Raw genomic sequence first — 25,321 nt, 5'->3', positions numbered from 1 at the left:
GATAAAATTATCTCTCACATCAGATGAAGGTAATTGAACACTGAGACACACTATATATAAAACCCCAAAGCAATCATGGTTTTCCTACTGAACATACTGGGAAGAACTCTATACCTTTAACTATGCAGGGGGAAGAGATGAAGTCTTCTCTCACAAGACAGTTTTAATGCCTGCAGTAAACCTGTTTAAGGCTGAATTTACTTCCAGAATTTCAGTCCTTCACTTGCATGCTGGAATTGGGAGGTACAGCAGAAGGGGGGTCGTGGGGTTTTGCGTCTTATGAAGAACAAAGGGAAGCAGCTTCAATACAACCTTGAAACAGACCTGCAGGCAGAATTGTCTTTTATAAAAATTATATTCCTCTGACTACGATGTGTAAGTATCTGCTCTTATCTAATAAAAAGATCCTTTTGAAGTAAGTGGTTCAGTTGGCCTGTGCCAATGCTTGTGTTACTAACCCAGAAGAAAGGCCCACTGAATACAGTATGCAAAAGCTTTGTCTGATCTGTATCACTTTGAACCATAAAAGCAGCAAGAGTAAAACCAGAAGGGAAGCCAAGTGCTTAATACTGGACAGCGACTTTCTTCAAATCTCTTCTACTTTCTAATTAACTATAGTGAATCTACTATGTAATAGCAGTGTGTGTTAGGTGCCTTTCCTGCATAGATAAGCATCCAGAAATTGAGAAAGTACATTGGGGCTCAGCAAATAGAAGTAATGCTTTGCCTGCAATTTTAGTTCCTTGCTTTATAGGATTATTTGTGAAAGGAGACATAATTAAGGAAGTGTTTTGGGAGGATATCTAAAACCAATATGAAATATACATAATTCCAGGTTATCACCCAGCAGAAACAGCAGAAAGTTAGTTAAACATCACTTCTTTCCATTTGCATGTTATTTATTATAAAGCAAGCAAACAACACTGTAAATGAAATTCCAAAGATTATCTTTATAGTTTTCTAAAAATCAAGGATTTAGAAGTTATCTGAAAAATTTATACCAGGCACAGCTAAAGCACGTATGACTTTTTTAAAAAATGAATTTTCAAAAGTTTACGGTTGATTTTATGGTAGAAAAACACAGAAGGACCACTAAAGCTATTTAGTTGCTTGAAACAGATGTAAAGGATAAGTTTGTCTAGAATTTAGTCAGCATTTCTTAAGTGGCCTTCTATTTTTATAGTGTATTGAAATTGCTGAGATGTTGTCATTCATAGAATAGCAGCCATCATTCACTCTGGTATTTATAAAGAATTCATAGTGGCAAACTCTTCAGATACTCTGGCATCATGCGAAGAATTTCATGATGGTCTTTTGGACAAGCTTCTGGGAAGAGTTAGGAACCTTATTTCCAGTGCATTAAGAACAAAGGTGAGGGGTTTTTTTACCTTTTTTTTTTTTTTTTTTTTACCTTCAAGTTTCTTCTATCTTTAGCCTTTAGGGATGTGAAATCCTTGAGCTTTTTCAGAGAGGTCTGTGCATCACAACGGACAACGGTGCACCCTTGCTTCCCTGCTTAAAGGGTAACTATTTGCCTAAAACCTCAGTCAAAGAGGCTACTGTTCTACTGAGCAAGTCAGAAATATGAATCCAGGAGATATTATTTAATTCTGCAACATTTGAGAATACTTGCTTAGATTTGCAGAAGTACTACATCGCTTAACACAGAATTTTACCAAAAGGAATACAGACCAAGTAATCCTTGTTCTGGATTACCTTTCTGAAGAGTTCCTGCAGATTAAGTATACACAGAATATTATGTTACTGAATGCAAATCTAGCCATTCTGGAATTAGCAAATAATTTTTACACACTTTACATGTGATTATGTCTAATGAATAAGTAAACACACATTTATGATGGAGAGATGTTACGGTTCAAAAAAGCAATACAACATCTTTCAGCTACCTTTTCTTAAAACCCTAATATGCTTGTGCATAAATAAAGCCCTTAGCTTGCTTGGATAGACTCTCACTGAGACGTGCCGATGGTGCTAATTCAGAGCAGAAAACGCTCTTATTCCAGGCCACTGCAGTGAAGTGACATTTACCTAATGCAGCTATAAAATTTCCTGATAATTAGTGGGCAGCTGACAGTGATGCAATCTGACTAGTGCAGCAATGCCAGCCTCAAACTAGCTCTCCAACACCCACAAGTTAATCAGATTTAAAAACAAAAATTTCTAAAATTCCGAATAGTGCAATGGCTCAGAGACAAAGGCTGGTGCGTGCCACTAAGCTTACACCAGTTGCTGTGATCTTTTAATGCTCCAGACACTAACGAGATGTAGCTCCCCTTTACACTCAACAACTTTTAAAGTCAAAAATCTCATATGACTTTTCCCTTAGCGATATGTAATCAACATTTCCTGACTTCTATATAACCGTAGAGTAAATTTAGGTAAGTTCACATGGCTAAAATGATGGAATTTTAAGGTGTACGAAACAGTATCTTCAAAAATAATCAAAAGTTACTTTTAAAATTTTACAAGCCTTGGAGAATCCTTAGCCAGTTTTAAAAGTTTCTGATGTCATTTGGGTTTCCAAAGCTAAGTAGTTGAGCAATTACTTTAAAAAGCTGGCACCAAATCACACCCAATCTTTCACCTATCGTGAAGTGCACAGTCCCCAATGTTGCTTCATTCTATGTCACTACCATACAAAATAATTCAGTTTGACAAAATGATATTAAGGAACCTTCATTTTTGTTTTCTTTTTCAAACCTAATGCTGGGAAATGTTTACATTCTAATACTTTGGAAGTATAAGACTCATTAAATAGTAGCCTTAGATGTCCTAGTACGGTAAGTTTATTCAACACTGCAAGAACTACTATGGAAGTTGTAAGTAGATTCTCAGACAGAGAGAAAACACAGACCCATCCTTTAAAATACTTTCTCAAAACAATCTTTGACCTTTTAGGTGCATCATGAACAAGGCCAGTCAATCAGAGAAAACCTTTCTTCTTTTCTTGGATGAACTGTTTATCACACTATTTTAGAAAGAAAAAGAACCTTTCTGCATGATAGGTTAGAACATTGTACTAAAGCAAAGTGTAAAATAAAATTTCATGAGAAAGTTAATTAGCATTTGGAAAGTACCCTGAAGTTGCTGCTGAATGCAAAGGGCCATCCACACATTCTCACTGCTCAGGAAGCGTTCAGCTCACTGCTTGTTTCCTAAAGGAAGGGAAAGACGACTGCTAGCAAAGCTGTAAGGATGACACAGGAACACTTCCCACATTCACTGATGTTCCCATCTCTGTGGTGTTCATCAGACTTACTTGTCTGAGATGCAAGATCACAGTCACAGTTTCCCAACTGCACTTTACTTTTGGTTTTGCCTATCGATTTTGGGCAATCAAGCTCCGCAAGTAGTGATTAACAGGTCACGCTCTACCTGGTAGCAAGTGGAGTACCACAGGGGGCTGTCCTGGGACCTGTCCTCTTTAATGTCTTCATCACTGAATCGGAAGAAGCAATCAAGCACACTCCCATCACATTTACAGACGACACCAAATTGGGAGGATGCGTCGAAGTGCTCGAGGGCAGGGCAGCCAGAAACCTGGTGAAACTCAACAAGGGCAAGTGCAAAGTCTTGCACCTTCAAAGAGCGAGCCCCGTGCAGCAATGCCGGCTCCTGTTCAGAGACTGGCTCCTGCACCACACCTGGTCAGGGTGCAGAGAGCAAAGGTGCATGGGGCATGCCAGCACAGCTCCGTGCCAGTCACTGCTTCTTGAATAAATACTCCTACAGTGGATGGATCTCCTCTCTGAATGAACAGCATCGGCACATGAACACAAATCTGACAAGAAAGTAACTGCAGAGACGAGGATGGATTTTAATAGGCCTACCTGATCCCTGCATGCATAACACAAAGACCAATAAAGCCAGGGCACGTTTCTCCACATACTCAGCTTTTTTCATCCATACGCTAATTCTAGCCCATGCTGATCTTTAAAAATGGAAAAACCCACCGAATTTAAAAAACTACAATAGGGTGAAATCATCACGTTTATTTTTGTTTCGAATTCCTAGTTAATAGAAGTGTTGGACCATCCAGATCCTACCAATATGCTTTTGAAATCTGTCTTCAGTTACAGGTCCAACACTAGACAGGAACTTTCTGACCTCTCTCTGATTTAAAACTTGGTTGTAAGCATTACTTTTTGCCATTCTTTTTCCTTATTAAAAAGGGCAGTGTGGAAAAAAGATGATTAAAGATATCAAACAAACACCAAACCTCATGTGAATGGACTGTTGGAAAATAAAGTACGATTTAATGACGTGAGAAATTAGATGAAACTGTCAAGTTTAAAGAATCTTAAAATGGTTAACAGGTCAAAACATAAAAACTTCTTTATGTATAGAGTGAATATAAAGGGAACATGGTAAGTATCTGCCAAGGGTTAATTGCAACCCTGCATGAAAAGCAGTTAACAAGTGAGAGTTAGAACACCCAGGAGGAAAAGAAAAATTTTTCCAGTGCCATGAGAAATAAACAACAAGGGGGAAATATTTCCTTTGGCCACTGTTACCTCCTCTCCAAAAGCTCAGAGGAGCAGTGGGAATGCCAAGGCCTGGTTTGCTCTTGACTCCCTCCGAAACATTTGTCTTCATTACCACTCTTTTTAATCAGGGCTCCTTCATGAGTGTTTCTGCTCAGCCCCCAAGGGGCAACTCTCGGCTGCGATAAATCAGCATCCATACCGCAAGTCACTAATCAGCACTCTCAGGGAAAGAATAACAGCAAAGTGCAGACCACTAAAGGCTTGGAGAAACCTGAAGGCTTAGTGGCCTCAAGGAAGAACGGCCTACATAAAAATAATAAGTCAGTGAACCATCACTACCTTCTAGGCTTAGCAGGACTTGCATTTGGAGAAATTATTTAAAAGCCTCTTGCACACAAATTGTTCTCACTGTATAAAGGGTACTTTATTGATAAAGAGGAAACGTGCTATCATCCTTGAGCTTGGTTCAACTAATTCAGTGTATTTCACTTCTGCCTCCTGCTAGAAAGCATTCAAGGAAACAAACTTGGTAATGGATACCTAGTGCTGCTGTCCTACAATTTCTGGAAAAAAAGATCAGTACATAATGAAACTGAAAGAGGAGGAACGGGAAATCGATAGAAGATAACACATTCCCAAGAAACCTCCTACATTATTGCAATGGAAGAGGAAAGCATTTTGTCTGTTTCTTTTGTTTTAGAAGGTTATTTATAAACACAACTGAACAGATGTCATCTTAAGAGGAAAATATCTGCATAGGTTATCTGTACTCACAACAATCTCCCTGCATCTGATCCCTTTAAAATGACTGCATAATGTTCCAACTGCAGAAACAATGAATATTTCAATAGTCATTATTATTCCTTAAAATTGTCCAAATTCCCGAGTCTGCGTCAATGCTTGCCAAACACATCACAGAAAAAAAGGTGAATGCACACCCAAAACCTTTCTGCTTTTTCCCCAAGTAGCTTGGATGCCAGCACCACTATGAAATAACTGTGAACTGTAAAACCATACTAAGTATTGGCATCCAAATTAGCAAACTAAGCATCCTCCTATCCAATAGCTGTTAAACAAAAATCCCAGAGCAAGCTTTTCCAAAACCACAATTGCAGCCGTCCACAATTTTTTCCTTGTTAAGACTCATCTCTATGGTACCTGGAAACCTGGCCCATGTAGATAAAGCGATTATGGCCATACATGGAAAGATCACAGAAAAAGAAGAATCTTCCACCGTTCCTACTTCCAAAGCTCAGGAAGGTCCAGAAATGACATCCACCCAGTGAGCAGACTCCAGCACTGAAATTGAGCATTACTGTAGAAAAACCTTCTACAGTCCTAAACCAACAAACCAGAATTATTTACTGTTGTCTACTTTTTTTTTTCTTGACGTTTTGGACTATATAAACTGTAGAACAGATTCAGTTATAGCTGGGAGGTAAAGAAGGGCACCTGCAAATGCTTCTACGTGGCCCAAATTTTGAGGTCTCTTGCATGTGCTTCACTGCTTGGTATTTCTGTGGCAGGATGTATAGCCATAGCTAAGCCAGCTTCTGTGTCTCATACAATGGTAGTTTTAACACAGCTTTGGATTCTGAGTTTAACTCTGACTTAAATTAAAAAAGGATAATGGTCCTGTGCTTTAGCAGCAGTAGGCTTTGTTGCTTTGCAAGCATCCCATTAGCAGAGGGCCTCTGTCAGGTTAACTGGCTTCCTCAGGACCCGGAGTGGCAGGACCCGGATCACTTTGCACATGACCCCTGCCAAACTATTCATAAAGCAACAGAGAGCACCGCTGGGACAGATAGAGCAGCTTCTGACTGAAGATTTAATCCTGAATGCCAAACAGAGGGGAAAGGAAAGAGATATAACCTTTGCTATTAACTCATCATGAACTTCTGAAGAGTTCTAGGCTTGCACTCAGGTTTATTACACTTAAAGGGGTTACCGTGAGCAACACAAAAACATTTACTACTTCACATTAATCAAAATACAAGTAAATAATCTGCTACTTGTGTTTACTATTTAATATGCATTTGAATTTTATCAGGGTAGCTAATTTCAGATTGTTAAAAGGAGCATACAGTATTCAGTTTAGAGAGACACAATCTGCTTGAAAGTCAAATCTTTTGAGCGCTATAAATAGGTGGTTTAGTAAAGTTGGAGACGGGTTATATTAGAAGAGCTGCTAAACCAGAGCATGGAATGTAACAAAAATATTCGCTACATCAATCGTGCTCCTTTACTTCAAAGAATTCAATATACTTCAGTGTTCCTTTCTCAAAGATGAAAATTGTCATTTAAGTTGTCTGGTCCCACTCCACTTAAATGATCCTTTAATTTCCTTTCTTATTTCTAAGCCCTCAGGTGGCTAGTGCAATGCTATCTGGCCTTGGTTGCATGTAAAGTTCACAGCTCCTTGCCTGATCTCATGATCCTCTCTCAAAACAGCACTTTCAGAAGCGTTTCCTGTCTAGCTCTGCCTTGCGTGATGTGCTCCTTGGCTGAATCAGCTGCCAGACTAAATCCCTTTCGTGGAAAGCTGTAGAAAACTCGGCGCGGCCCCTTCCCCCTCCACCTAGGGCCTGACATCCGGAACTGACTTAGGAAGTACTATAATGGTTACCAAATTTTTGGGAACTGCCTTAGCTTTTCTGAGCTAAACATATGTTTAGTACAGGCAGCATCCACCGTCACCACTTGACCTTATGGCAGCCTTCAAATTGCTGATTTTTCTTTTTTTTTTTTTTCCTTGAAAAAACAAGAAAACTTTTACCAGATAACACATGATGTAAATGCAAAATTATGTTGTGAAATGACTGCAAACATGCTGTTTTCCAGATGTTTGACGAGACAGTAAAGAAACAGCACAAAGAAGGGTCAACAGTTTCCGTCAGAGACTCTGCTGGGTTCCACATGAAAAAAAAAAAAAACCCAAACCCCAACATTCAGATCTCATAAATTCAAGGGACTCTGCGCAGCTGTCAGGCTATTATACTTTAGAAATAAAACGCAAGGTTCCTCTGTCATCTGCCAAATTTCACTCCATCGATAGATGGTTAAAAGACGTTTGACTGTTAACATTCTACGAATTTCCTAAAACCATTATTACCTCAAATGAAAGGGACTGCCTGGGAATCGCTGCTTCTGGTAAAAGCTATCTGAGGTAAGCAGGGCTGCATCCTCTGTTTGCTTATAAATACAAACCTTCCCTGAACTGCACGAAAACAAAACTTCGCAGGAGAAAATGATCAAAAAGAATTGGAAGAACAGATGAAAGAAAATAGTAGCTGCCAGGCACTTCCCCTTATCCCCACTATGCCAAGAATGACCAATGCTATTGCCACAAGAAATATCAGCTTTTATTTTTCATCTAATCCCCCAGCTGGTGTCAGAAGGACAGATCACCATGCTGATCATGAACACTGCTACCAGCACGCTGCAGAGAAGTGGACATCTTTGCATGAATCCATCAGGATTGTCGGGGCTGGAATTTTATTTCTTTCCAACTCTGCTTCCTCTCTCAGGACACAAACCTGTCCTTTTGGACAAGACCATCAGGAGCAGCGATTACAAGACTACTCTTGCTATTCTTTTCTCTGGTCCCCTTTTCCATTCGGGCAATTTTTACTGGGTATATTACTTGTGATGGGCTGGGTGATACTTTTGACAGAAACTCCATGAATTAATCTTAAATTCCTGCATGTTTCTACAGAGGAAAACAACCATAATTTACAGACAGCTCTGCCAAAATGGATACTATGGTTTCAAACCTGCTTATTTGTTAGCGTGTGATCCACTCAATGCAGGATCACTTCAGCCTTTTAAAGACACGTGGCTTAGTCTCACCCTGTGATGTTTACAAGGTCGCCTGCAGCTTCCTCACTCAGCTAAAGGGAGTACAGTCAGGGTCCTGCATGGAAACCAGCACAGGCAGGGATTACTACAGCCTGCATGCAAACTCACATCCTGCAACCAGGAGGTTCTGGATGCAAGACACCCCATGAAGGTGTTCTACACAAGGATACCGACCAGTGTGATTATAGTGAATTATGGTGTATCTCTATGTGAAAATGACACCACTGAAAACAAAATTTTAACTCCAGACAGAGCATGCATCTGTGGAGCTACTCTAAAACTGCTTATTCTATTCTAGCTGCACCAATCAATTCCCCTGCAGACAAACCCCAAGCCTACAATGAATTAATTCACTGTATTCAGCAGCAAGTAATAGCCAGTAGTTGGCAGCATGGTCCCTCTACCTCAGACACATGCCTTTGGGAAGTCTCCCCTGGCTGGCAGCAAACTGCATCTAATGGTATGTTAAGATCATCTTTGTTCTCCTTCTGTGCAGTAATCAGGATAAAAAGTTAGTGTGCTCTGCCTGCCTCAGTGTCATAGCAGGATACTCTTCTTCCAGGAAAGCCTGACAGAAAAGATGAGCTGGATTTCCCTGTGTTACTGACTCAATAAAATCCCTGGCTTGCCTTTCTCCGTGTTATTACAGCATTAAAATATTGCACAAATTGAAATACATACTTAGTTTTATTTACAGTGAAGGAAATAATTCATTTGGTTGTGAAAGAGTTAATAAGGAAGAAAAATCACACACAGTGCGTGTTAAAGGTTAGAGGAATAATCAGTCATTTGAAAAACACTACATAAACATTTTTCCGGATGCAATTTTCAGTCCAAGGATACATTTCCCAGTAGAAATCAGCAGCTAAAAAGGAAATCATTTAGTCTCCATAAGTGCCAAATTGTATCCTGATTTTTCCTGGTCTGGCTCGACTTTCAAAACTAGTGGTTCAACTTCTGCAATCTTTCACCCAATGACTATATAAACACATCCTTATAAGACAGACATAATCCTTGGGTGGGCCAATTTATGTTGGATTATGAAAATACTTAAAGTACAGAATCGTATAATGACTGTTGTCCTTTGGTTTTCACTAAACGGAAAAAACCCCCTGCTAATACAGACAGTCTACACTGTTTCAAAACGCAATCTGCGACATTCTTCTTTTGCAACTGTGTCAACATCTTTTGAAAGTAATTAGGTACCACTAAATTTATTATTTAGTTATCACAAGCACTATTTTAATGACACCTAATGTGACACATATCTATTTTGAGCTTTCACATGCAAGAAAAAAAAAAAGAATCTCTGGCAAATTGTCTGCATATCAACATGGTGAGTTACCGCACAGCGCGAGCATACGCTGTACCGCACGATTGGAGTGAATTAAGTTGTTACGCACACCAGCCAGAAAAACAATTCTCACTCTCAAAAATACTTTGGCTACTCTCTGTTTGGTTAAAGGTTATATAAATAGTAGCTTTCAGAAGGATAAAACAATCTTCATACAAAGCAAACAAATTCATTTGTAATTTATTGCTGTCTGATACACATATACACATACCCCTGTATAAATGTATACTTCCAAAAAATTATCTGTTCCTGTACATTTATACTTTCAGCAACGTAACTAAGAAACAATGGAAACTTTTATTCTTCATGGAAAGGTAAATTCTGTTTTTTCGCTTCCCTTCTGAAACTCTAGAGTTTTTACAGGCAACTACAAAAGTCAGCATGCTAAAGCCAACAGTATCCTATCTTCAACACTTACCATGTGGTAGAAGAGAACTTTCCTTTTCCTCCAATGTATAAAGTTATGTGAAAGAAGACATTTTTCTAGTCTATAGAGAGTAAAGAATAAATTATAGTGATAAGATCTGGAAAAGTTTCGTTGGAAGTTAAGAGATTTTCACATCTGTGTCTACACATCCATGTCTTGGGAATAATGTATCTCGAGTACCAGTCACATAAAAATGCAAGAAATTGTTCTTCTCTCAAACGTAGCAAAACCATTCATTGTACTTATGTCTATCTACACTTTGACTGGTAGCTTACAACAGTGATCTGAGCTAGCAAACTAAAATGTTTTCCCCTAATTTAAAATACTATTTAATGTGCGTATGCATTAAAAAAAATACATAAATACTAACATATACACAACTTAATTCACCATGACATTATTCCCTCTTTGAGCTTGAATAAGTTAATTTATTCATGCTGTTCAAACATAAACTGAGTGATACTGCAGTGGATCTGCATGTAATACCACAATGAGCCTGATTTATATCCCTAAAGTCAATGACTACTTTTCCTTCAGTTTCTTAGGGCTTTGGATTCACCTCCACTACTTTTCCAGGCAGATTCTCACATTGTGTTTTGAACAATAGTCCAATGTCATGTCAACAACATCTGAGAAATTGCTCCTCATTTATTTAAATAAAAGTGATAATGGTGCAGCCCTTCACAAACCTCATACAGACCTCTTGCAGAACGGTTGCATACATCATACAACAGGAATACAAGATATTGTACTGTTTGCAATGCTTTCTTGAAGCTTTCTGTGTCAGCTCAAGATAAGAGAATAGCTGAAAAAAACCAACCCCAAACCAAAAAACGTGTAGCCTAACCCTTGTATGAACACTGTCGTCTTTTATAGTACAGCTACTCAGGTAACAAACACAATGTACACCTTAAGACACCATTCCACAGTTTTACTCCCATGAAACAAAAAGAAATAGAATGAAATAATTTAAGCTATTAAGACTCTAACACTTTTCTCTGGTTGCCCAGTACAATTCATGACCTATTTCAAAGGAAGATTACATTACAAACCCCTAATTCACAAAAATAATACTACCCACCCCCCCACCCCCCATATTCTGCAAAACAGTTGAGACTAACCACATAAAATACACCGAGCTCCTCCAACTATGAGGACTTAAGTGCCATTCAGTGTATCTCAGATGCACACTTTATCCTACTTTTTGACAGGACAAAGCATTCAAACAGATTCCATAGGGCAGAATTGCACCAGACTTACTAAGAAAGCCCCAGTACCTCTTTGAACCATAAAAGAAAAGATTTTGTTTAAAATCAAGAATTTTGGGTAGACATATTTCACGTTCCTTTCTGATTTAAAACAACCTGCTATGAAAGCTACCATTATTTAAAAGTGAAGAAAGAAAAGGGAATTTGCCCCATTTCTCCCCACTCCTCACTTTGCTATTGTCCCATGTATCTATTTCCAGGAAGCCATATTCATTAGGGTTAATCTGCCTACTAAATGAATAAACAAAGGATTTCTCTGTCACTGAGAGGCCAGGTGAGCCGATATCATCTTCTAACACAGAAGATCATCCGCACAAATACAGCGCAGGAAATTACCTGCTGCAATCCCACACCTGGGATCATTTGGCAAGTAGCTTAGAAATGTTGAGTAGATGACTGAAATCAAACTAATTATATTTTTTTTTTTAACGCAGATCTTCTATCAGCAGAAAAAAAAGGCCTTTCTAAAAAAGTGATGCAAAAAGGTCTCAAATGTCTTAGCTTAATATGCTTACTAATATTTCAGAAAATTTCCTCATAGGAAAATGTTATATGGACTCATATAATTATAGTGCTTACTTACTAATGACATTTACCTGTGGCTCTCTAGCAGTGCCCATGCTGCTGTGCACTGCAAAACCATAAAAGTTTACAAACTGTTGCCATAAGAACCTAATGAAAGATACAGGAAAAAAAGGATCTAATTGAGCTGCAAGAAAAACTGACACAAATACAGCACCTAATATAGTAATATAAACCTACGCATGTAACTCCTTGCACAGACCTAACTCGAACTGCTGTTAGTTATCACATTTCTGGTAGACATCACGGCAGACTTAAAGCTTCAGAAACGTCCTGCAGGTTTTGAGAGCTGATACCTGAAGGGTGAGCTTCTTGTGTAGAAGCAAATACCGAGGTATTACGAGTATGAAGAGTGGCTGAGGGTAATTACCAAAAAACTCAAAAGATGAGCTAGGAACAAGCATTCAAATGCTTAGGTGCAAGTGTACAAACCTTGCACATGTTATGGCAGAAGAGGAGCCAACACAGGGATTGAGAACTACAGAAAATGCTGTGACAGTGGAGGAAGATGTGCTCAGCAGCTGCAACTGGGACTGATGGAGACAAGGGGTAATTCCGAGCATCGAGGAAATGAATGGGGGAGGTCACAGGATTCAAGAAAAGAAAGGAGTCACACCTGGATAGAAACATGTAGGCATGAAACCCGAAGTTCACAGCTCAGCAATGCTATGGAGGAAGAAAGGCCAGGATTTGAAGCTGGCCTGGATGAATGGTGCTCCCAAAGCTACACAGCAAAAGGTCCCTTCCCTCCCGCAAACACGGATTCTTTTTGATGTTCCTTACACAGCGAGCAAGAAGAGATAAATTAAAATTGAGAACCTAGAGAAGTCTTTGATCCTATTGCCTGGAAATATGTATAAGAATATTTTCTCCAGACGTACTTTTGCTATATATGGAAACCAAATGCTGACTAATCATATAAACCTTATGGTGCCTAAGCACAGCTGTAATCTGCAGCAGAACACTGTCACAACAGCAAAGGAAAATGTGGAAAACTAAGAAGTTAGCTGTGGTGCTGAAAAAGAGGAGAAAACGGTGATCAAAGGCACTGGGGGCCAGATTAGACAAGAGGGAGAGTTTCTAGCTGGTTAGCTTTTAAGATACAAGTGACATATTTATGACTTATTCTTGTATTACTGAACTTTAACAGTTCAAGTAATGATTATCCATTTTCCAAGTTTATAGAGAAATGATTCTATACGAGACCTGCTGACTCAGGACAACGGTAACAGGATACAAAAGTCTGAATTTTGGTTTATTGGTTTATAGATAGCACCAGTTGGTAGCGAATAGAACCATTTAGAGCTGTTTATCAAGATATGCCACGCATCTCGGTTGGGAACAGAGACCAGCTGAAGAAGGGGAGGCAAGAGTTGTAACCTGCCTGCTCGGCCTTATGTTTCAGGCATGCACAGGGATGGGGCATGGACATAAGCACATACGTGGCATCGGCACTCGCGGTGACCGCCGGGGGACAGCACAGCTCAGCAGCAGTTGGGGGCAGCCTGGGCTTCGCTGCTCGAGTGCAGCAGGGGACTATGGGGACTTTTATTTCTACAGGTAATCCTTAACCTCTGAAATGACACCACGATAATCTGAAGAAATGGAACCAATTTCCCTTTAAAAGGACAAAGCATAGGGAATTTGTACATTCTTAAAGGGATTTCAAGTTATGGGAATGGGATTATATCAATCCCCAAACATCAAGATGGAACCTCTTGGAACTTTTTTTTAAAACTTGCATTCTTGGCTGCTAAGACTTCGTGCTGGTGCTTTTATGTTAACAGAAGATTGTGGAAATACACAAATCCCTTTTGCTAATGACTAAACGTCAGGAGAGAACATATAATATCAATAAATCTACTTAAAAATGGGAGTAACATTTCTGAGTAAATCAACCTCAAGATAAACCTTTACAATGCTACTATTTTATCATTAAATCACTTTCCTTTAGGATACATTAGTCAACGTGAGCGACCACAGCATTTAGGGAAATGACTCTACTGCATGAGTGAAAATCCAGCGGTCTTCCCACAGTGTGGTTTGGAAGTCCACATTATCTTGGTCACACCGATCATCTGAGGAACATCTCACCAAGCTACCACTGGCAGGTGACCACCTTACACTCGCTGTCCAGTGGCATATTAAAGATACCACCTCAGTACCAGATAACTAATCCAGATAATTGTTGTTCATTGTGAAATTTGAGGGTAAGGCAATACGTAATACAGAGTATCGCAGCCAGCATTTCCTACTGGAGTTCATCAGTCATTTACTGAATCCCCAGTACAAGCAATGGGAGAAACATGGACTCAAAGAACAGCATCGCTTCTTGCTTTTCACTTATCTTGAAGTGCTCATCAGTATGGCATACCTAATTAATGCTTTCAATAGGTGTTAAAAATTCCTACGCTGTAATGCATTATGAACAGGCAAAGGCAAGTGGCTATAGTTTAGAAGCACAAAGGTGAGATAATGGCCTTCCACATCACTGAACTGTCAACCTCATTTAGCATAAACCATGGCATCTGGAGATTTCAAATCATACAGCCGTTTAAAAATATATAGAATGTTAAATTAAATGACAAACATGGGACATGTCACCTTTTAGAAGCAGAAATGTAAAATCAAAGCATATGTTCTCCAACTGTATTTGCTTCAGGATCAGCAATATTTTTGTAACCTCATTAGTTTCTTGACTTGGTTTTAAACATGGAAGGATGGATATACAAATAAGTTACAGGTCCTCCACATGATATCCTCAATTGTAAGTCAATCTTTACTAGAAAATAAATGAAGAACTCTGGGTTTAATGCTCACAGAGCGCCTGGAAGGTGAAGACAATGAGAAAAATTTCTGCAGGCTCTTAGGGATGAAAGTTACTCTGTATTTTGAGCCCTGAATCTAAGAGGCATGTAAAAATACCTAACTTTCAAATCTGCATTTACAAACAAATCCTGTGGCCTCTACATGTGCTGAACTTCCACTAACAACCGCAGAAGTCCCACCCGGTTAGCACACAGAAACGGGCCCAAGCTCAGCCACCCTGGATCGAGGGCCAGCCGATGTCTGCAGGTGGTTTATCTATCTCTGCGTGGCATGAAGCCTAAGCTAATAAACTGTAGCTGACTCCATGCAGAGCTAGCTCGGGTCTCGGCACCGTGGTCTTGTCACCGCTACGGCGGGACAGTGCTGCAGTGAGACCGCCGGGCAGCTCTGCGGTGAGCCAGCCCACAGGCGGCAGAGCCAGGGCTGAGGAGAAGGTGACAAACCCCACTCCCGAGCATCATTTGGGTATGTCTGCAGAGTTCTTCGGCTCTCCCGCTACCCTCGACCGCCCAGCTCCCCGGCCCCCTCGTAAAGGGAGGGCGGACTGTACATACACCCTCACCTGCGTTAGAGGCTGCTACCCATCTGACCTATCGCTGTACTGTAACCGCGTTACATCGCTTTAGAGCACGCGTTCAGCACTTCATGGCATGCACAATCTTTCACTGAAGTGTTATTAAAAGGCTACAACTAGGCCAATAAAGCTGAATTTTATTTGTCTACTCATAGCAATGGGGAAGTGGTGCCTGCTGATGACATTAAACAAAACATCACACCCACAATTCAAATTCTTTTTCAGCTACCCGCTATATAAGCGGTTCATTTAAAAGCTGCCGATTTAACAATACAGCGGGGTAGCGCTGAAAAGTAGTGATGTCAGGGTATTACATCAAGTAGAGCTGGTGCCCCTCTACCCTCCCATCCTCAACCCCCATCAAAAAGGATTTTATAGCATAAGGAATATTCGATACTGCCTAACGATCAACAATTAATAGTCTCACTGAGCCCTGATCCAGAGCATCTTTAAGCACATGGTTGCACATTCTCCTGAGAACCTGCTTCAATAAGGACAGATTCTCCTTCTTTGCAGGCTCTGTAGGACTAGCACAAACCAACTGCATATAATTTTTTTTTTTTTTTTGCAAGCCAGATTCCCAAAGTTTCAGTCACATGTTTCATTGGAGAGAAAGGAAAAGGCATCAGCAAAACCCTGAAATAAAATCGTGAAATAGCGAAGCACTGCTCGCAGTTTAGCTTATTGTGCATGAAAGTTTAAACTTTGCTTTCAACCTCGGTTTTCAAAACATGCTGTCATTCACTATAATATGGGTTAAAAATAAGAGAAAGCAAAGATGAAATGTAAATGATTTAAATACATGCATATGTTCTTTTGTAAAATGCATAAGGCATCTGCAAGGTTTTTCCTCATATTTTGGACACAAATCAAGGGGGAAATGGTTCACTTATGATACAGTGAATTTTTTATCTAACTTCAGTGGTAAAATGTACTTCCATGTAAGCATTTCACTGTATACTGTTTGTTGCTGTTGTTTTGGTTTTCTTTTGGTTTGTTTTTTGTTTTTTTTTAAAGCTTAAATAGGAACACCAAAACCAAAAGACTAACATAAGAATATATCTTTTCTTCTCCAAATTCTTTCACAGCAACTTTCTGCTTGTTAAAAAAAATCCACTAGCAGCAGAAACAACCTTGTAAATGATCTACGGTCAATTACTAAATTTGACATTCAATCAAAAGTAAGTTTAGAGAATGTTATGCTTACTTGTAAAATATATTTTAAGTGACAGTCAAACAGTACAGCACACAGTGATTTACTCAGCATTCATGCTGTAAACAATATAGGTGAAAGTCTGAAGAGGTACTTTTTCAACTAATGCAAATTCAGTTCAGGGAAACTGGCCTGGCAGCAAAGATCTAGGAAGATCCTTACTACAACAGTGGCTTCTACTGCTTTTCTGTATCAACGCAAAAATACGTATGTACTATCTTTCTAGAGGCCTCCTTTCCTGGAGTGATAGAGTCAGGACTTTTTGTAGGGTCCTAACACTAGAAGAGGCTACAAATTACAGAGTTTCCAGTTCCTGCCCTGCATTTCTCCCATCGATGGCACTACAACTTTGAGCAAAGGAAAAGTAAAGCAAAACACAATGACAGAGCCAGTTACCAAAACTAATGCTCAAACCCAACCAGATACTCACGAGCAAGCATTTGGCCTCTGTGCCAAAGCCTAGCAAATTCTATGAATTATCCAGAAATACAGGTGGGCTGTACGCAGCCAGGGCCAGCTGCATCTGGGACAAAAGCCCAGGCAAGCGAGCGCGTGTAGGTCCCACTCTCTCGGAGCAGATGTGAGCTCAAGGGAAAGCAGCTGTGCTGGACGCCCCTATAGGTATTCTACACAGCGCACCCAGCACAAGAGGCACAAATGGTTGCCCGCTGTTGCTGGAGGGAAATAGCAGGCAAGAGAGACTTGGCAAGCCTGAGATTTCAGAAGAGGAGGGCCTGCACCCCACTTGACCCGGGGACAGGGGATTTTTGATAGGACTATTACAATCAGAGAGCTTATAAATGTATTTGGAAAGGCTTTCGTGTTGGTTTTGGGATAGCATATGAAGGCCCCAGGAATCCACTCTGAGGCCTTAAATCTGTGGCCAAACTCCAGCAAAAACCATATGTTAGTCATATTACCACCTTTTTCTTTTCCCTGTTCTTGCTCCATTTTAAGGGACCACGCCCTGCGCAGTAAACGAAAGACAGCCTCAGGGCAATAGAGGCTCATATACCACTTCTCTTATCTGGAGAAATCCTGTGCTAATGATGTGAATAATCCCAAGTCTGCTTTCTGTCATTTACTGACTGGGACCTGCTTGCTTTCACCTTTACAAGGGGAATAGCACCAGAAGGTTTATGTACGCAAAGTACTTGGCTTTACATGCTCCCTCTAAGACTCTGTTTTCTTTTTGGAAGGAGGTGAGCCCCAGGCAGGCTGTCCCCAGCAGCCAGCAGTGGTCAAGACTGTCAGAGATCTCCTATTTGCAGAGCCCCCACAGCTGGAGGCGCATGAGAGTACTTGCAGACGAGAACTGGCCGAGGAGGCGGACGGTGACAAACAGGGGCTCCTTTCACCCCGCGCTCCCCTTCCCGGCTCACCCCACACGCCGCCTGCTCTCTGCGGCAACTGCTTGCTGGCACCAGCTTTGGCTTTTTGTAGCACTCCACCCATAGCTAGAGTACTAACCGGCACCCAATTTAGCTTTGGTTCTAATAAAAAGTGAAAGTTAAAAGCAGTGCAAGCAGCAGATAAAGCACTATTAAAAACTGGCTGGGATTGTGCCAGGGATCGTGTCCAAGGCAGGGGGAGGAGCCAAGACGACTACAAGCCGATGGATATTTCACGGCATTGGATAATTAAGAAAAACAAAATATTTTCCATCTGTTTTTTTACCCCTTACGTCATGGAGGCCATAAAATATATACAAGTAAGTACCAAAGGCTATATTTCAACTTAGATATAAATACTTATTTCCAGCAGAGAACATCCTTACTTCAGCAAGGAGAAGGCAGGGCGAAGAGGCTGTGATTGTAACACCTTCAAAATATTAAACTCCACCTTAAAACAGATCAAATGCCTGGCTAATTTATCATACCAAATAGCTCAGTTTTATATGGTATATACCTAAACACACACTTCTGCTCACTCATCCACATTACACTCTAACGAACCATATCTAAAACCTGCTGATTTTGGATTAACAATGGTGAAAATAGGTGCATATGCTGACATTATATCTAAAAAAACCCAACAGAACAAAACACGTGAGGACTTATGCTCTTGTTTAAAGCTATTTCAGTATAGATCCAGATATAGTCTATGTAGAGAGTTTGTGTAGAGTCTTTCCACCATGTCCAGTGGGTTGGACCAAATGAACTGAAATCAGACATTCAACCTGTGGTGACTTACAAAAGAACAAGTTTTTGTGGCTCTGGAAATATTAAGAAGTGTCAAACTTTTCATTATTACATAGTAAAGTATTATCCACAAAACAATATATTATCTGTAGTATGAGGAAATACAAATGAGAAGAAAATTAGCGATTCATATTGAAAGTAATTTCTGGTATGACACCAGTGGCCAACTTGCACAGCTGCGCGCTCAATGGCTGCACAGTAAACCAGCAGCTGATCAACTCCTTCCTCAGCTTCTCCTTTCTTTTTGCGCAGAGTGTTTTGATTTAAAATGCAGCACTGTTATCTCACTACTTGGAAAAACACAAAAATTAAAGCCATCATACTTAGCTTTTAAAAGCTATTTTTGCCATCTAATGAAGAGGGGAATAAAAAAAAAATTAGGATTCACTATGAAACTAGGGGACATTGCTTAGCAGCTGCCACACCACTTCCAACTGTCCTTGAAAAGCCAAACCCAAAAAACATTCTTGGAGGCTGCTTCGTGCCCAGTTTTGATCTACAGATTTAATTGCTCTAAAGAGGCCATCACAACCTATAGTATTCAGGTAGTTGCTGTGCGGTCCGGACACGGACATCAATCCTTTATGGGCGTTTTACAGGCAGGAAGAAGCTGAAAGATAAAAGGAAGAGTCTGCAGAGCCCTGAGGACAAGGGCTGATGTTCTGGAACAGTTCCTGAAAGCAGGGGAGGAAAAGTTGGAGGATCTCAAGAGGACCAGAATCAGCAAGCAATCCTGACGGTTAAAAACCTAGCGTCTGACAGACTACAGTCCAAAGAGGAGGAGATACACTTGAAACAAGAAATAATGAAGCATATTTAGAGGTTTTTTCAAAGCAAACATGGAAATCGGTGAGCAAATACTTTGAAGGATAGCCTAACTTAGTGAAACGGTTAAATAAGAATGTCTCTCTATTATAAAATGGAAAACTGTTTCTAAATGAAAGCTTTCCCGGAAACAATACTGACTCTGAAATTCATTTGCAAATGGATGTTCAAATACTCTTCTTTTAACTTGCACACCTAATACCATTTTAAGAACATTTTAAACAGTCTAAATTAATGGATGAGCTTAGAATATATTACAAACTTATAAAAATATCAAGATTTGTAAAATCATTCATTTAAGCACTGTATAAAAAGAGCAGAAATGTCAATGAACATGCTTCTTTGCAAATAGTGTACGGTGTGTTATTTCTGTGCAATCTATAAAAACACAAGTACAGACACTGAGGTTTCTGGATCTCTTGTACGTTTAACAGTAGCTAGGAGCTCTTAGATCTCAAGCTATAATAAATATTGTATCCTACAGGAGCCCATCGGGAATCTCAGCTCATGTGTTGTTCCACAGAAGATTGTGGTGTCAGATATGATTAGAATCAACACTTTCCACTTATTCAGAGCTTAAAAGCTACCTACACAGAACAATTGTTAATGAAAGACAATTAAGGGGTACATAAGACAATCTTATATTCAGAATGAGTTTGCGCTAGGTACTGACATACAAAATATCTATTGTGCATTTTGCATTTTTTTCCCCTGTAAACAAACAGAAGGCGTCTGTGTGCTTGGACCAGACCATGCTCTAGCACACTGCTATTTTTCAGCTGACAAACCATTATATGAACTGAAGGTGGCTTACCCAACTAAAAGTTAGTATGTAACGCTTAAGCAATAAGACACTCCACTGTCTGCATTAATGGACCACCGGTACATGTGTCAAGTGGGTTGTGTGACATGAGAACAACTGTCTTTGAGCAACAGAGGACTGCACCAATGACCATTAACGTGGGTCCCGGAGGCCTCACTGCAACTTATCTTCATATATGAAGAAAAAACCCATTACCTTGTATTTGGTTATTATGTTGGTTAGGTCACAGTTATTCTCTCATCTAGCTATGACATCAGCGTGAAAACTGCTGGGTTTCTTGTTTGTCAAGTCCCCTGTGAACTATCAAGAATCACATTAGCAAGATGAACAAGGTGATCAGCCTTTGGGGGATTAAGCACCTTGAGTAAGTTAAATTGCTTAAAGTCAAACTTAACCTAACACAGCAGTGTCTAGAAATCGTTGATTTTTGATTTTCACTTGCATGTGTGAAACTAACTTGCATATTGAACCATTTTTTTTTAGCTGATGGACAGTTATGTGTCAAAGCACAACCATCTTAGAAGAGATGAATTGCTTCAATTACTACGAACCTCCTCAGCTAAACCAAAGGCAAACAGAGATGAGGAATAACAGGCTCCTCTGTCACCAGCAGGGTAGCAGCTACCCCACATCACTATGCTATGCTGCGCAGAGTGAGTTCCCATCTTCAGAACTGACAGACTAACCCACCCACAACCATCATACGGAGGCAAAAATAAATCAGTATATAATGAACCTGCTGCCTTTCAGTCACTGTTCCCATGCCCTTCCTCTCCAGTATACTTCTCCTGCCTACAGAAAACACCCACCAGTGTTTCAAGACATTAATGCTACTCCATGTATCCCTGCAGCTGAGTCTTTTCACAAGCCAGGCAATGGTCCAGCAGCAAGTGCCCAGTCAGTAGTGTCAGGTCATTTTAATTTCTCTTCACAGCTCCATAGTCTATAGGGCATAGCTGTTTCTAAATGTAATCATGTATACCGCATTGGCATCATGGAGCCTGCTGAAGTCAGTTCTGTCTTAAGGCTCTCTTCAAAAATCAGCTGATAACATTTTCTCAAATTAGATTAAATAAAACAAGTTGGAAAAATTTCTGTATATGAGAACTTTGTATTATACAGCTCACACACAGGCACACATTTAGCAAGACGGACGAATACAACGGAGAGAGTATGAGCGCGTGCCAATGTGTGTGCTCTTGCACCAAGAAAACAAAAATACACGATATATCCCACATGCTATCACTATTCTAGGAGCAATACACAAAATGTTTTCAAATAACACAATAATATCATATCTATTTAAAACACTTAACAGAGTTGGCTCAGAAGTTATTCCAGGGAAGAACCATAACTTACACTCATTTAAATTTAAGCTGGCAGAACGTAGAAGTACAAAACAAGCAGTGCCGAGTACGTGTTTTTGCTGTTACCAAACAGGTGATGCTCTCTAAGAACAGCTTGTATATGACCATTATTAAAAGCTCTTAACTGCTGTGAAGAACAGACCAATGGCCAAATCTCTTCCTTGGCTTCAAAGCTCAGCATTATACTCAGAGGATCTGTGTTCAATCTCTATCTGCAACAACAAACTACCTTTATACCATCCAGGTAATTACAGGTTCAGGTCAAGGACTCCAGACCATATTGATTACATCTCTGTGCGACAAGGACCCTCCAGCGCTGGCCGGCTCCACTCAAGCAGGGCAGCTCAAGTATCCGTGACGCCAGGACTCCCCAGGCCCTACCAGCACCCGTAACGGGAAACCAGCAACCGCTCAGGCCTGTCAGTTATTGCCTGTGGCGGTAAGGACAGCCTGGGAATTCATAATGTTGGTGACTTCATCTGCCAGCTGCATTCACACATCTTTACTACCTGAATAACTGATCTCCGCTACTCCAAGACAGCACTTTCTGCTGTACAGCATTTGGGAATAAATATTTGATCGCACATACAACAGAAAAGAGCTCAGATGGTTTAAGGTGTGACAGCAGAAGTGTTTATTAAATTCCAAGTGAGAGCATTTCTGGACAGTAAAAATTTGTCCCATGGTCCCTATCTCACAGGTGTGGTGATGAACAATAAAAGATCCTTCACAGGCGGAGGGGAGGGAAGACAAACTCCCTCCCCCACAAAACCCAAGTCAATTCTTCTGTTCATTAAACCCTCTGCAGGCAACAAGCTATCTGTCTGTGACCAGCCAGTCACACACAAAAGAAAGGGAAGTACTAAATTACAAGCCAATTTTAAGTGGGCATTGATTGAAGTAACCAGAAGAGAGCTTAGTATTGTCAGTTTCATACAACAGTAATAAACAATCTTCATTAAAAAATTACATCTGCATCCCTAAGAAGCACAGCACAGGCCAGGTTTCAGGTAAGAACATAAAGGTTCCCCCTGCCCCACACACAATCAGAGAGGAAAAAAATGCTCACGATCTTTTTCTTCTACAGTTTAATTTTATTCATTAAAATCCTTCCCACTCTAACTTCTGTATTTGTCCTAAGCAAGCAAGCAAGAGAGATCTCCTCCAGGTAGACAGGAAAAAGCTGATGCAAAACAGAGATCAGACAACTTCTTCATCAACGCTTTCCTACTCTGCTGACAGTGCAACAAAATCATTCCTTGACTGACAGGTAAGTGTCAAAAACCTCTTTGCATGAGGGAATAAACAAGGCTTTTCATAAACACAGAGATGCATGCACTTTTTTTTTAACTGAGCAGGATTGAATTAGCAGCTATGACTGAGCATACCTGAGTACCTGAGCCCTTCAACACATTTGTTACAGTTTAAGGGAAACGCTTGCTCTTACAGACTCAATGCAGCTGTGCGATCAAATTTACTGTGATCAGGAACTGCTGCAAAATCCTTTCTCTAGAGGTTTTCTGTTTCTGAAAGTTCAGAGTTGTTGTTCGATACAGATATCCTGACCTTCCTACACCCTTTAATTTCTTCATTATTTATTATTAGTAGAGTTCTATCAGGTTTGATTTTTCAGGTATGTTAACACATATGACATGCATCATTTATCTACAGGTTATAGTATAAAAATTCAGAAAGGTACGTGGAAATACTCAATTACATGTCTAGCCTACGCTTATATTTTCTAGATGAGTCTCCATCATTCTGTAGATATCCTCAGCTAGCTAAAAATCGTATCTAATGCTTGTCACATCAAAGAAAGGAACAGCATTCAATGCGTACAGGTAATGTAAAGTTTTCAAGTCATGCCTGTGGAGTGATCTTCTGAAATAGAGCCAGGTCATTCAGCAACAAATTTTTTTTTGTTGCACTACAGGTTTCTGTCTCAGCGTTGGTTGGTTTGGTTGTGTAAGGAGTGTGACCTTAAGCTGCAGCACCTCCTGCAGACAGGGCACTTGCAAGGTTTCTCTTCCATCTCTGGTGTCTAATAAAGCCTTAAATGTAACCCAAGACTTACCCTACTTTTGTTAAACCCAATGCAACCAGCTGATAGCCTCAGCACTTCTTCGGAAACAATGGACACATGAGCACACATGCCCGCTTGCTACACGCAGTGTGCATTTACTATGTGTACAGTAGTGGTTCTTTTTCTCCATTATTATTCAAGGCTTCCTGCTTTATAAAGATTTAAACTCAGTGTTGTCCCTTTAACATTTCTAACTGCCAATCTGGAATAGCATCTGGAATTACAGTGCATTTAATCCTTGAGGGTATAATTCTCTCTATGATGCATATGACTAAAATGTGTGCATTGAGGGACAAATGTCCAGTAGCTTTAGGTGACTACATTTTTGCAAACTTTTCTTAAAGATCTGATTTAAAAACAAAACAAAAAAAACCCAGAGAAGAATATTTCAGGAGAATTAAGTAAAGTTGAAATAACCATATTGAAATATGCATTTTTTTAAATTTATCCAAGTAATCTTTACAGATACAGCCATCCACCTTGAAAATGCTATTGCAAATTCTCATTCCTGGTAACAGTATTAGAGTTCTGTTCTTTTTAAATGAAGATTTTTGCAAATGATCTTGTGAGAGAATATTGTCATTAATATACCATAGTTCTAAAGACATGTGAAAATAATGATAAAAAATTACACAAATTTCTTATGAAATGCAAGAGTTGTCACCAATGGGGGAGAAGGAAGGAAGCTATCAAGAATGGCAGAAGAATAATGGAAGATGATAAACATGTACTTGAAATCTTTTGATAGAAAGAACAAGTGATGGAGTTAGATAAGAAGAGGCGCCACGCTGGTTGTATCTCTAAGCAACAGGCAATCAAACAGCCAGATAAGCATCTTCATAAAGTGCAACAGACTCAAATGCATGGGTCATAACTGAAGAATCACTTCCTGGTTCAGCTTAGGCAGTAAAAATTTATGACCTACTTAAAAATCCTTCAAACCTGAAAACGTATTTTCCAATAAATTTGTTTTCCATAAAGAATGTAAGCCATTTAGGCCACGCCTTGGTAACAGCAGGAAATGAGAATACTTACAGTAGTGGACTATAACACAAAAAATTCAATGTTGTACATGAAGAGCATTTAAAATAAAACCTTTATATTCAGAGCTGAGCTTAATGTAATTTTCTACACATCTCAAAGGTGGGAAGAGAGGAAAGCAAGCATAAAATACTTTTCTTCCCTTTGCTGGGCTCTGTTACAAGAAAAGCACGAGATCTCAAAAACCAGTGTATGTTTTTTTCCTTGTGTCTCCGTTACTCTGTAGCAGAATTCACACCCCTATACCATCACACATAATCTGGCATATCTACCCTAATTTTGGACCAATAATTTCTGCATGGGAAAGGATGGGGATCAGGCAATATGAAAACTGCAAATGGATAGTAAAGTCCCTGAATCAAAAATCA

At 39.8% G+C, this 25,321-nt stretch overlaps 1 protein-coding gene across 11 annotated transcripts in view; it reads right to left on the bottom strand.

The window, feature by feature from the left end:
- BCAS3 (BCAS3 microtubule associated cell migration factor) overlaps positions 1-25,321 on the bottom strand; it is a 373,998-nt gene that overhangs the window by 170,539 nt on the left and 178,138 nt on the right. The window lies entirely within an intron of this gene.

This window comes from Haliaeetus albicilla, chromosome 9 (assembly GCF_947461875.1).
Source record: "Haliaeetus albicilla chromosome 9, bHalAlb1.1, whole genome shotgun sequence".
Lineage (NCBI taxonomy): Eukaryota > Metazoa > Chordata > Aves > Accipitriformes > Accipitridae > Haliaeetus > Haliaeetus albicilla.
The sequence above is the reverse complement of the archived record's forward strand: the minus strand, read 5'-3'. Positions and strand labels throughout refer to the sequence as shown.